Source organism: Platichthys flesus, chromosome 4 (genome assembly GCF_949316205.1).
Source record: "Platichthys flesus chromosome 4, fPlaFle2.1, whole genome shotgun sequence".
NCBI lineage: Eukaryota > Metazoa > Chordata > Actinopteri > Pleuronectiformes > Pleuronectidae > Platichthys > Platichthys flesus.
Window position 1 is genome coordinate 4,664,218 of NC_084948.1, and position 11,671 is coordinate 4,675,888.

The following is an 11,671-nucleotide window of genomic DNA, read 5'->3' on the forward strand; positions in this document are numbered from 1 at the left end:
ACTGCAGAAATAACTCCATTATTTGCCACCTTTGGCTGCATGCAGCCGAAACTCTGAGGTCTGACTGCCTATGTGGAAGGTAAAAAATTCATGGATGATATCGTGAGCGTGCACACAGCAAACACTGATGCACATTTACAGATATACAAAGTATTAACGTAGCAAAACAACAAGTCATTATGAAACGGTGGTGGGCTGCCTGATCGAGATAGATAATGAGAATCATTGCTTTGACAACTGTAAACATCAACAATAAATGGCAGAAGATAGGAACGGGAAATCCCCATTTAAAATATGTGTATATTATATGACTGATTATTTTTGCTATCAGAGCTCTGTAGCTGGTCTGCCTGTGGAATACAACACGCCATGTGGATCAGAAAGGGTTTTATCCAGCACATATGTGTGGCTGCTTTCCAGCTGAACACGTAGTTCTGTGGTGATGGAGGCACATCATGTGTGATGCTGTCACACTGACTTCACTTTAAGGTTCTGATTCAGTACATGTGGCAGAGACGGGTTCTCTGTGGGATGTTACTGATGATCCCAGTAATATTTTTACAACAGCGACCCAGATATATGGGCACAAGTTATGAGTACGACTCCGAAAAACCCGTCCAGTTGGAAGCCATTGTAATTGCTCCACTGTCTTCTCAGAAAATAAATAAATAATGGGAGATATGTGGGAAGCGAGATGCAGCCTGGGAGTCTGCCATGGAAATAACCAATTATAATATGAAGAGCTCCAGGTATGGTGTGCCAAACGTTTAAGATTATTAAAATGGCTGGCTCCTGTGTTTGAGCCTCGTGAATGATGTAAGCCTCCTCGGTGAATGTACTTCTTCCAGTCAGCCTCCATGTAAAAGCCTCTGGAGTCACCTCATTCAGCACAGGCTGTGCTGCGCTCAATAGGTCTTACCTCTTCCCTCTCTGGCCCTGGCATTTACACGAAGGCGAGGGAGTCCTGCTCATTGATTCCAGTGCTTTGTTGCCGAGTCTCCTGCAAGAGACCAGTGGATGAGATTGAATCAATCAATCAATCAAATTTTATTTGTATAGCCCATATTCACAAATTACAATTCATCTCATAGGGCTTTAACAGGGTGTGACATCCTCTGTCCTTAACCCTCAGCAAGAGTAAGGAAAAACTACAAAAAACCCTTTTAACAGGGTAAAAATATGTAGAAACCTCAGAGAGAGCCACATGTGAGGGATCCCTCTCCCAGGACGGACAGAAGTGCAATAGATGCCACGTGCAGGAGAACATCATCAATAATCAAAGTCTCTAGCAGCATTGATGAAGCACAGTCCATGCTCAGCAACCATCTAGACCACGATCCACCATCCAGACCAGACGCCACTTCAGTCCTCAGTCACCGTCCACCGCCGCCCACCAGGAGGACCCATCACAAGCCACCACTGCGGTCCTGGTCCACCGCCCGTGCCCAATGCCAACGCGACACAGGGTCCGCCACCAGCACCACGATCAGCCCACATGACTCAGAATCCGCCACACTGGATCCAACACCGCGACCCCCGGTGCGCGATCCACAAACCGTAATCCATGGTGCGGCCACAGAGGCCCTGGATCTGCGGGTGATAAAGCAAAGGGATTCCGGGGAAGGGGGATAGGGATGGAGAAGAGGAAGGAGAAGCTGGAAAGAGAAGCTCCGTGTGTCATGTGTCATAAAATAGAACAAGTAACGCACTGGCGCTAATTAGCTCTAACTATAAGCTTTATCAAAAAGGAAGGTTTTGAGCCTACTTTTAAACGAACAGATGGTGTCTGCCTCCCGAACTGAAAGTGGTAGATTATTCCACAGCCGAGGGGCTTGATGGCTAAAAGCTCTGGCTCCTACTCTACTTTTAGAGAATTTAGGGACGACAAGTAGGCTTGAATTCTGGGAGCGGAGTGCTCTAGTGGGTTTATAAGGTATTAACAGCTCTTTAAGGTATAAAGGCGCTATATTATTAAGGGCCTTGAAGGTGAGGAGGAGAATTTTAAATTCTATTCTAGATTTAACTGGAAGCCAGTGTAGCGATGCTAATATTGGAGAAATGTGCTCTCTTCTCTTTGTTCTCGTCAGGACACGTGCTGCAGCATTTTGGACAAGCTGTAGAGTCTTTAACGACTTCCTGCTGGAGCCTGATAATAATGAATTACAATAGTCCAGTCTCGATGTAACAAAGGCGTGGACTAGTTTTTCTGCATCTTTTTGTGAAAGGACATGTCTAATTTTTGAAATATTACGCAAGTGGAAAAAAAGCGGTCCTAGAAATTTGTTTTAAGTGACTATTAAAGGATAAATCAGGATCGAAGATCACTCCCAAGTTCCTGACTGTTTCATTGGAAGCAAGGGCAATGTCGTCTAGCGCAGCTATATCATTAGATAATGCATCTCTAAGGTGTTTGGGGCCAAGTATTATAACCTCTGTTTTGTCTGAGTTTAATAAGAGAAAATTGCGGGTCATCCAAGTTTTTATGTCCTTGAGACATGTTCGAAGTTTAGTTAATTGATTACTTTGTTCAGGTTTTATTGACAAATATAACTGGGTGTCATCCGCATAGCAGTGGAAATTTACAGAGTGTGTCCTGATAATGTTTCCTAGTGGAAGCATATATAATGAGAATAAAATTGGGCCGAGCACAGAGCCCTGTGGAACACCATGATTAACTTTGGTGCGCACAGATGACTCATCATTAATTTGCACAAATTGGGAGCGATCAGAAAAATACGATTTAAACCAGTTAAGGGCGGTTCCATTAATGTTAATTAACTGTTTTAGTCTTTGTAATAAAATTTGATGGTCAATTGTGTCGAATGCTGCACTGAGATCTAACAGAACGAGGACAGACACAAGTCCCTGATCTGAGGCTATTAAAAGGTCATTAGTGACTTTTGCCAAGGCTGTCTCTGTACTGTGATTGGCTCTAAACCCCGATTGAAAGTCTTCATATATATTATTTTCCTGGAGAAACTCACACAGCTGATTGGCTACCACTTTTTCTAAGATTTTAGAAATGAAGGAGAGGTTAGATAGTCTGTAATTGGCTAAAACCTCTGGGTCTAGGGTGGGTTTTTTGAGTAGGGGTTTGATGACAGCTATTTTAAAAGACTGTGGTACATAACCTGATGATAATGACAGATTGATAATGTTAAGTAACGAACTATCAATTAGGGGCAGAATGTCTTTAAGTAAGTTGGTAGGAATGGGATCTAAGATACAGGTTGTTGGTTTAGAACCTGAGATTAATTTGGTAAACTGATCACGGGTGATCAGAGAGAAGCTGTCTAAGTAATGGGTAGGATTCTCAGCCGTTTCTGAGATCTCTGTTGTTGGGAGGGTATTAGTGCCAATTGAGGGCAGGAGATGGTTGATTTTATTTCTAATAGTTTGAATTGTATCATTAAAAAAAGGTCATAAAGATATTGCTATTTTGGGATGGAGGAATACTGGGTTCGGTGGAGGTGTGACTCTCTGTCAGCCTGGCTACAGTGCAGAAGAGAAACCTGGGGTTATTTTTATTCTCTTCTATTAGTTTTGAATAGTAGGCGGCTCTTACTTTGTGGAGAGCCTTTTTATATTCTTTAACACTATTCTTCCAGTCTATGAGGTTTTCAACATTGTTGCTGGAGCGCCACTTCCTTTCTAGTTTTCTTGATAATTGTTTTAACTCATTTGTCTGGGAATTATACCACGGAGCTAATTTACTATGTTTGACATTTTTCTTTTTTAGAGGCGCTATTGAGTCTAATGTTAATTGTAATGAGTCTGCAGAGCTATCGACGAGGTGGTCGATCTCAATGGAGCTCAGGGTTTTAAAGAATTTGTTGTTTATATGTACTGCTAATACGGGTTTAAATGTAATTGGGATTATTTCCTTAAATTTAGCTACAGCACTATCAGGTAGACATCTAGAAAATGAATTTTTTATTAGTGGCATATATTCAGTTATTGAAAAATCAAAGGTTATTAAATTATGGTCTGATAGAACTGGATTGCGCGGAAGTACTGTTAAATTTTCAATTGCGACACCGTACGATAATACAAGGTCAAGTGTGTGGTTACCACAATGAGTAGGTTTGTGCACACACTGACTGAAACCAATAGAGTCTAGTATTGAAATAAATGCTACGCTAAGGCAATCTTTATTATTATCAACATGAATATTAAAGTCACCAACAATAATAATTTTATCGGTCTTTAGGACTAAGTTTGATAAAAACTCAGGGAATTCCTTTAAAAATTCAGTATAAGCCCTGGGAGCACGGTAAACTACGGCAAATATGATTGGCTGTTGGTGGTTCCTGGATTGGCGTGGAAGACTAAGAACCAGACATTCAAATGACTTGTAGCTGAGTTTAGGTTTAGGATTAATTGATAGACTGGAGTTAAAAATAGCAGCAACTCCACCTCCTCGCCCAATTTCTCTAGGAACCTGTGAATTGATATGACTGGGGGGAGTAGATTCATTTAGACTGACATAATCATCAGGATGCAGCCACGTCTCAGTGAGGGACAATAAATCTATGTTGTAATCAGAGACTATTTCATTAACTAAAAGAGCCTTTTTTTCCAGTGATCTAATGTTTAAAAGACCACATTTAAAAGTCTGGGTTTCCTGTATTGTTTCAGAGGTTGTTTTAATTTGTATTAAATTTTTGTGTGGAGTTCTCGCTCTATTATTGTTTAATTTCAATAATTTAATCGGACGGTGAACAGACACAATCTCTATGGGGTTTTGTGACTGATCCAGAGGGAGCGCAGAGAAGTGTTTAGCACTGCAGCTAAACACTTCAAGCTGAATAGTGTGTATTCAGTGTGTATTTATTTTCTCTCCCTTTGCCTTTGTATATCAGGGATGACTGACGACAGGAAAACATTAGAGGGATTGAAGAGGAATAATTGTTCATTTCCTTTTGTTTGTATAATGGTTCAATAACATTTAATGAGCGCAGATGGACTCTTCTCTAAACAGGGTGTTTCTGTACAGTATCATGTAGTGGTGGGTGCAGCGTTTTCCCAAACACCATTTGTTCTCTTCACGGTGGCTGAGTGCAACAGAGACATGTCTCGGGTTTAAACAAACATCGTCTCAGAAAGTGAATGGAAATCGCAGGGCCGGCTCTTCCTGCCAGGCTTCAATGTCTCGCCCTCGAAGGGTCAAATTCAGAATTGATTTCCCTCAGTCTATTTTCCCACAGTGAGAACTCTCTGAAGCAGTAAAAACACTTCCTTGAGTACAATGGACAGAGCAGATACCTCCACGAGGACAACTGCTGCTACACTTCACTGGCTGCCTCCCTTGTCCACATCATTTCCATTAATGTTCTCAATCCTCATCCCACTCGAGGGAATTACTCTCTCCAGCTCTCAATGGTAATTATGCTTTTTATGGCGTCGGGTTAACGTGTTTGTCTTGAGTGACTGAATGAAAGTAGAGGCTGTTCTTTTTTATGCTCTTTATTGCTATTAATTCCATTTCAATATAACTGTATCATACATTATGCATCACCTCTGGGCTAGAGTGTTGTTTGGACTCAGGGGGCATCGTCCTCTCAGGTTCCCATTTAATCACATTGACTCTCAGTGTGTGTTCTCAACTAATTTGGGTTGCTTCAGGGAATTCAAGCTCAATACCTTTTGTGTTTGTACTTGACATGACGCAATTTCTAGCCCACTTGTTCATTGACGCTGGGTCTCTTGTGTTTTTTTATTTTTCTAGGTAAGAAGGACGTCTTTGGAACCTTTGCCCTGTGTGTGTGTGTGTGTGAGTGTGTGTGTGTGAGAGAGAGTATCTGGCTGTTCCTTTCCAATCTTTTGCAGAATGAAACCATCACTCATTTTGGAAGAATAGGTACGATTTTGCAACATGCGCGCACACACACACACACACACACACACACACACACAGCTTATTAAGTCTGGATCCTGCGTACTCATCTTTCTAACAAGACTCCCATCCTCATGATGGCTCTTTGATTTGATTTCAGCTTCACTTTGTGTCATTCCAAGCTGTTTGATTAGGATGTCTAATTAAATCAGAAGGATGTGAGTGAAATCAAAGCCTCTGTAATCAAGTCTTGTGTTCTCTTTCTGTCTGTCTTAAATCTCGTTTTGAAAAGAAGTGTCTCATTCAGAAGGTCCAGAAATGGAAAGAAAGGTGCAGGATGTATTGAGCTACACCTGTGTGGTATAATACATTTTTATAGAACAGACTGGAATACTTTGTGACTGTATGAGAGGACGCCTGATTGAATTGAATTGAGTTCCACTTGTCCTCATAGTGCTGATGACACACATCTGCAGAAAGTGATCTGCTTCAATGGAGGAGGAGTCTCTGAGGTTCTACCGTTATTTGTACTCTGATAGAGATGTGCTGCGAAGCTGTTAGTGTTTCCATCTGTCACTGTGTCACTTTGCTCCTCATGTTTATCCTTCTCCTTCTCTCTGCCACCTTACATCTCCATCTTTCTTTACTTTTGCCTCTCTTTCTCTCTCATGGGGTTTTGGAGCCAAATCCTCAAGTTGTGAAGAGTTCTCTGGCCCCTCTATGTCTTTTCTACACAGCCGCAGACAGTTCTCCCCAGCTCTGACGATTGAGAGAGTCTAGAGTTTCACATATTAGCTCGAAGCATCTTCCCATTTCCACTAAAAACCTGTCTGATTGGCTATAGACAACCATGCATTATGCTCGGTATCTGAAGGGGAAGTAGGTGAAGGGATGAACACGAGTACCTCATAATGCTCTTGCAGTTTAAATATATAATAACAGTGATGCAGTGATTACGAAACCTGCCAGGAGGCAGTGGCCACAGCAGGACCTCTGGGGATACTAAGGCCTTGGGCAGTCTTTAATTCTCCTTGGAGGGATGTGTCAAGTGGAGCAGAAATAAAACCAGATCACAGGCTTTCAGTGAAAAAAGTTTTACCGTTGGCCGTCAGCCCAGGTCAATACGTTGTAAATGATTGAGTATTATTCCAGTTTTATGACTGGGTCTATTGTAGTATCGCTTGCTGTAAGTGTTTCACCTTCAGAGTGGATTGGATTGATTACATGTTCAGGGTTTTATGTGTAATTATTCAGTCTTTCAAGATTGAATAATTCCACATATGTCATACTTTTTGAGTAATGAAGCTTTAACACTCAACCTTTGGTTAGCTAGGGTTTATACATTTAAAATACATTTTCCCTCCATTTATTGACCAAATATCTTACGCCATTAAAAAGTCTAGAAATTAGATTTAACACTAAACTTAATTCTATTAAAAATAATAAGATCACAGTTTTCAGCTCTATCTGACTAAGATAAAATCAAATGTTACAATTTAAATAATATGAATATAAACAATGTTAACTTCAGCCAAGGCTGTAGCCCATTCATTACTTGCAATTTTTAAGTGAGCTCTTTCTGAGTGCATCTTAGTGATCACTAATAATAATCCATGATGCAGACTGTCCATTATCAGGAGCAGAACTAATTTGACATGAATATTAAGAATTGCTGTTAGACATGGGGATGGGAAAAAGGTGTCATAAGCTGTTGTATTACATCAAATGGACATACAATTTGATATATTAGATAAAAGATAGAAAAAAAGATACAGTCTTTGGTCTCATGTTTATTAACCATACCGGCTGTATACCTTGGTAGACAGTGGTTGTAGCAATGCACAAGTTCAGTGGGTCATTCACACATCACTCACTGTTCCTTCCCTGAGGGTGCTCAGGGACACACAGCCAAACTAGAAATGTATGGCTGCCAGTAGAACTGCCACTCTGTCATTTATTGATGATCTCATTGCTGATGGAAGCAAAGGGATGAATGCAAAGGTCTACAGGAGGACCCTGTGCCCAGATGCAGTGCAATGCAATGCAACCTGCTGGATATCATTCTATCATTCTACAGGATCCTCGACACACTGCCAAAGAAAGCAAAAAGTGTCTCAGGGTGAACAGGTGCAATATCTGTGACTCGCCAACTCAATCCTCAGATCTCAGTCTGACAGAGCACTAGTCCACCTGGTGAGGAGCAGATTTAAAGCAGAGGGACCTCACAGCAGGTGAGAGCTGCAGGCAGCTGCTGTGAAGCTGTCGGAGAGCATCACCAGGTGATAACTGTGGGCTAAAGACTTTGAGCAGACTGGGAAGGGTCATCCACAATATGTGGGGATTTAGTTTGACGTGCATTCCTCAGTTATATCAATCATCTACTAATGCCACTAATCTCTTTCTGTCTGTCTGTCTCTCCGTGGCTCACACACTGTTCATCTTATTGGCTTCATGTCATGTTTATTATTAAGGGCCCAAGGAAGTACATGGTGTAGATTGTGTAAAATGTGTTCAATGTGCAAGTTCACACCTCTCATGAACTAGTTCAAAGTTCAGTTCACACAAGTAAATATGAATAGTTAACGTTCATAGTTCACCATTTAAATTCTGAACTAGTTCATAGTTCAGTTCATTTCATAGTTTAAGGTGCAAAGTGAGCCATTTTTGTAACAGGCCAGAGCTGTTGTGTTGCAGGTATGGCTTGCCCCTTTAAGGAAAGTTTGTAGTGTGTGACGTAGTGCACCTGGGTATTGTAGGAAGAGAAGTTAAAAGTGTGTTTATATGGCTGGTTACCGGCCAGACAGCGAGCCAAGATAACCCGTGAGCCGAACTCCAGACTACGGCTCGGAGCCGAGACACTGGCCAGAGAAGAAAACACTTGGAATACGTTGCTTGTTTGGTGTGCATGTGTGTGTGTGTGTGTGCGATGAATCATGGGTAACATAGTGCGAAGTCGAGTTACTCGGTTCAGGTTAGGCTACATCGCGGACATTTTACGGGCACTGAGCAACGACATGGTGAAAGCATTTAGACAGCGTCTCTCCTCAGGAGAAGGAAAACATTCCGTAACGTTTTAGCTAGACCTCAGATAATATTGTAACGGACTAGTAGTTAGGTTTATGCTCTGTTTGACTGCTATGTGTTTGTTATGACTTATGTTCAGCTAACTACGCCATGTCAATAAGTATTGGGATTTCCAGAGGGTCAGTGAACCAGTCGGGGTGGGGCAAGTGACAGTTCTAGACCAATGGCTGGAGAGTTACCTGGCATGACAGGCTCTCATTGGCTGATGAGTTGGCATGTCAAGGGTGAATGAGGAAGGGGAGCGAAGAACACAATAGTGGATGACAGGAGTGTCGGGGTTACACCAAGAAGTGTGTCGTGTTCGCTGGACTTTAATAAAGTGACACATAAAGAGAGAATTTTCCTGTCGTCTATACGCGAGGACGCTGAAATATGTACGTGTTCACCGTTCAAACTCATTATTTGTCATTGAGGTGCGTTCAGTTCATCGTTCTCACAAAAGTGAACGTGTTCAATGAACACGTTAATTTGCGTTCGTTCATGCACAACACTTTTCAATTTAAAAACATAGGGAAACAGTGCCTGCAGTCAGTAGGGTCGAGGCATCTACAGACCAAGGTAAACCTTTCTACTTCTGCTATCTCCACCTTCTTCTTCTGCTCGGATAAACTACAGCAGTGGTCAGATTATACCGGCACATCATCAACCATATTCGAATGACACAGACATTCAAGGGTGATATGGGGGATTGTGTATTTTATTAAAACATTGACTATAAAATTAACGCAAAAACTGAATCTGGTTGATCATGGTCATACGATGGCTTCACTGCAGATGAATCAGGTAATCAGGTAAATAATTCTTTGAAAAGACAGTGGAGTGGAAAGAGAAACCAAATAATGACAAACACCCCAAAACCTACATTCTCCATTACTCCACACAGAAGCATGCCAACTGCCCTCTGTGAGGGCTCTTAAACTGTACTTCATCTCCATTACTCCCATACATCATTTATCTTTGTAGTGGCATTCACATCTTACATTGCAACACAAGGAGCATATATTTATATGCTGCCATGCATGATCAAACATGAATATATCAAGCAGCCCTGGTTGGGTTAGAATGTCCCCCATTCTCTGTAGACTTAAAGGGCAGTCTGGGTTAATGTCAGATGGTTGTGTTACTCAGCTTTATTCAGTTTTCCCATTTTCCTGCATTCCTTTCCTTCCCCTTTCTTACCTGCTGCTACTGCAGGATACACCCCCATTCAGAGAAATCCTGTTTGATGTGGTTATTTTGAAAATGTCAGTTTGGACATTGTTGCTCTTCACAGCTGCTACATATGCTCCCTGTCTCATAACAACTGATACCTTCAAAACAGCCATTTCTTTACAAGTGCCTTCGTATGAGGGAGTAGTGGATGCTAAAGGGTTGATGGTGTCACAGGCTGAATGCTGAGTGCAAACAGCACCCTGAAGACTGAATGAATCGCTTAGTCCATAATGGTCTTTGCTTTCATAAGTTAGTTTTAGCAAAATCTGTGTTGCTCTGCGTCCGGGGAACCTTGAATTCTCTAATGGCCTCTCTTCACTGGCTGTCAGCTCCATGCTGCTGGCTCTTTATGACCCGTTGTGTTTGTGCCAAAATGTTCTGCCAGTACAATGAAGGAGCCGTGACTCACCAGGTCAGTGCTGTTGCTCTCCTACCGTGAGACAAAGAACTGTGTTTCAAAAGAAAATTACATTCGGCCTTCACAATAAAGAATGTAATTTTTCACTTAAGCTCAAGTGTGTCTTCTCTGTGTTGACATAAAATTCATGGATTCATGGCTGCATTTCGTTTAGTTGTGCCAGTCCGTCCTTCGTCTACAAATTTAAAATAATGTATCTTCAGATCAGGTCACAAGTTAAACTGTTTGGCCACAATCCAGTCCAACAGCCACAGATCTGATGGACCCCCCCCCCCCATGCAGTCAATTTGCAAAGCTTATATTATGCACTCTATTGAAGTTGCTTTAGGTGCCTGCTCTTCCTGCTTCCACTGCAAAGCCACCTCACAACCAACCTCCACCCCAGCACGTCCTGTTCATACTGAACTTTACCTAATCTATTTCATGTGGTCATTGATCCCTGCTGTGTTCTGTGCTGGACCCTGTCCCTGCCTCACTTTCCACATATATGTGCATGTAAAGGCAGAGAGGTCACATGTCAGAGCCATAATGCCAAATATAAGTTAGTGCCATTTTTTTAACTTGATGGCATTCATTGGAAAAGATAAATTAATTTCAGTTGGAAATACCATGAGTCGTCATGTTGCTAGAGTCTGTTAGCTGTGTCTTTTATCTGAATACGATCCTGTTGAACATTGACACCAGGGTTAATAGATAATGAAATATTGTTAATTGTTAATTGGAAATACGGCACTGTAGTTTTGTGCCTCTGCCAACGAGTGCAGTTTGTGTCAACCAACCTTTTTTTCCAGATGAATATAAGGTCACTGTGACCTTTACCTTTAACCACTGACATATTATCACTTAACCTTCGAGTCCAAGTGGCAACGGACCACTGTGACATTGACCTTTGACCTATGGCTACCAAAATCAAATGAGTTGGTCCTCTGTGTTGATGGTGCTGGGTTAATAATGGTGACACCCAAATTATTGTGTAACCCAGTGAAATTTAAAAAGCTCATCTGAAACGGGTAATTTATTCGTGGGAAAAATTAAGCGTCTTCTGATCGAGTCAAAGGCTAAAAGCTTTCCATGGTTTTATCAGTGATTTAATCTATAAATCTCACACACCGACAGCTGTT

At 41.6% G+C, this 11,671-nt stretch overlaps 1 long non-coding RNA gene across 1 annotated transcript; it reads right to left on the reverse strand.

Moving 5' to 3' along the window:
- Positions 1-1,028: 1,028 nt before the first annotated feature.
- LOC133952365 (uncharacterized) lies at positions 1,029-4,771 on the reverse strand. The gene is made up of 2 exons (XR_009920537.1): positions 1,766-4,771; positions 1,029-1,590 (listed from the first exon to the last, which is right to left on the reverse strand). It is a non-coding gene; the product is annotated as an uncharacterized LOC133952365 (long non-coding RNA).
- Positions 4,772-11,671: the final 6,900 nt, after the last annotated feature.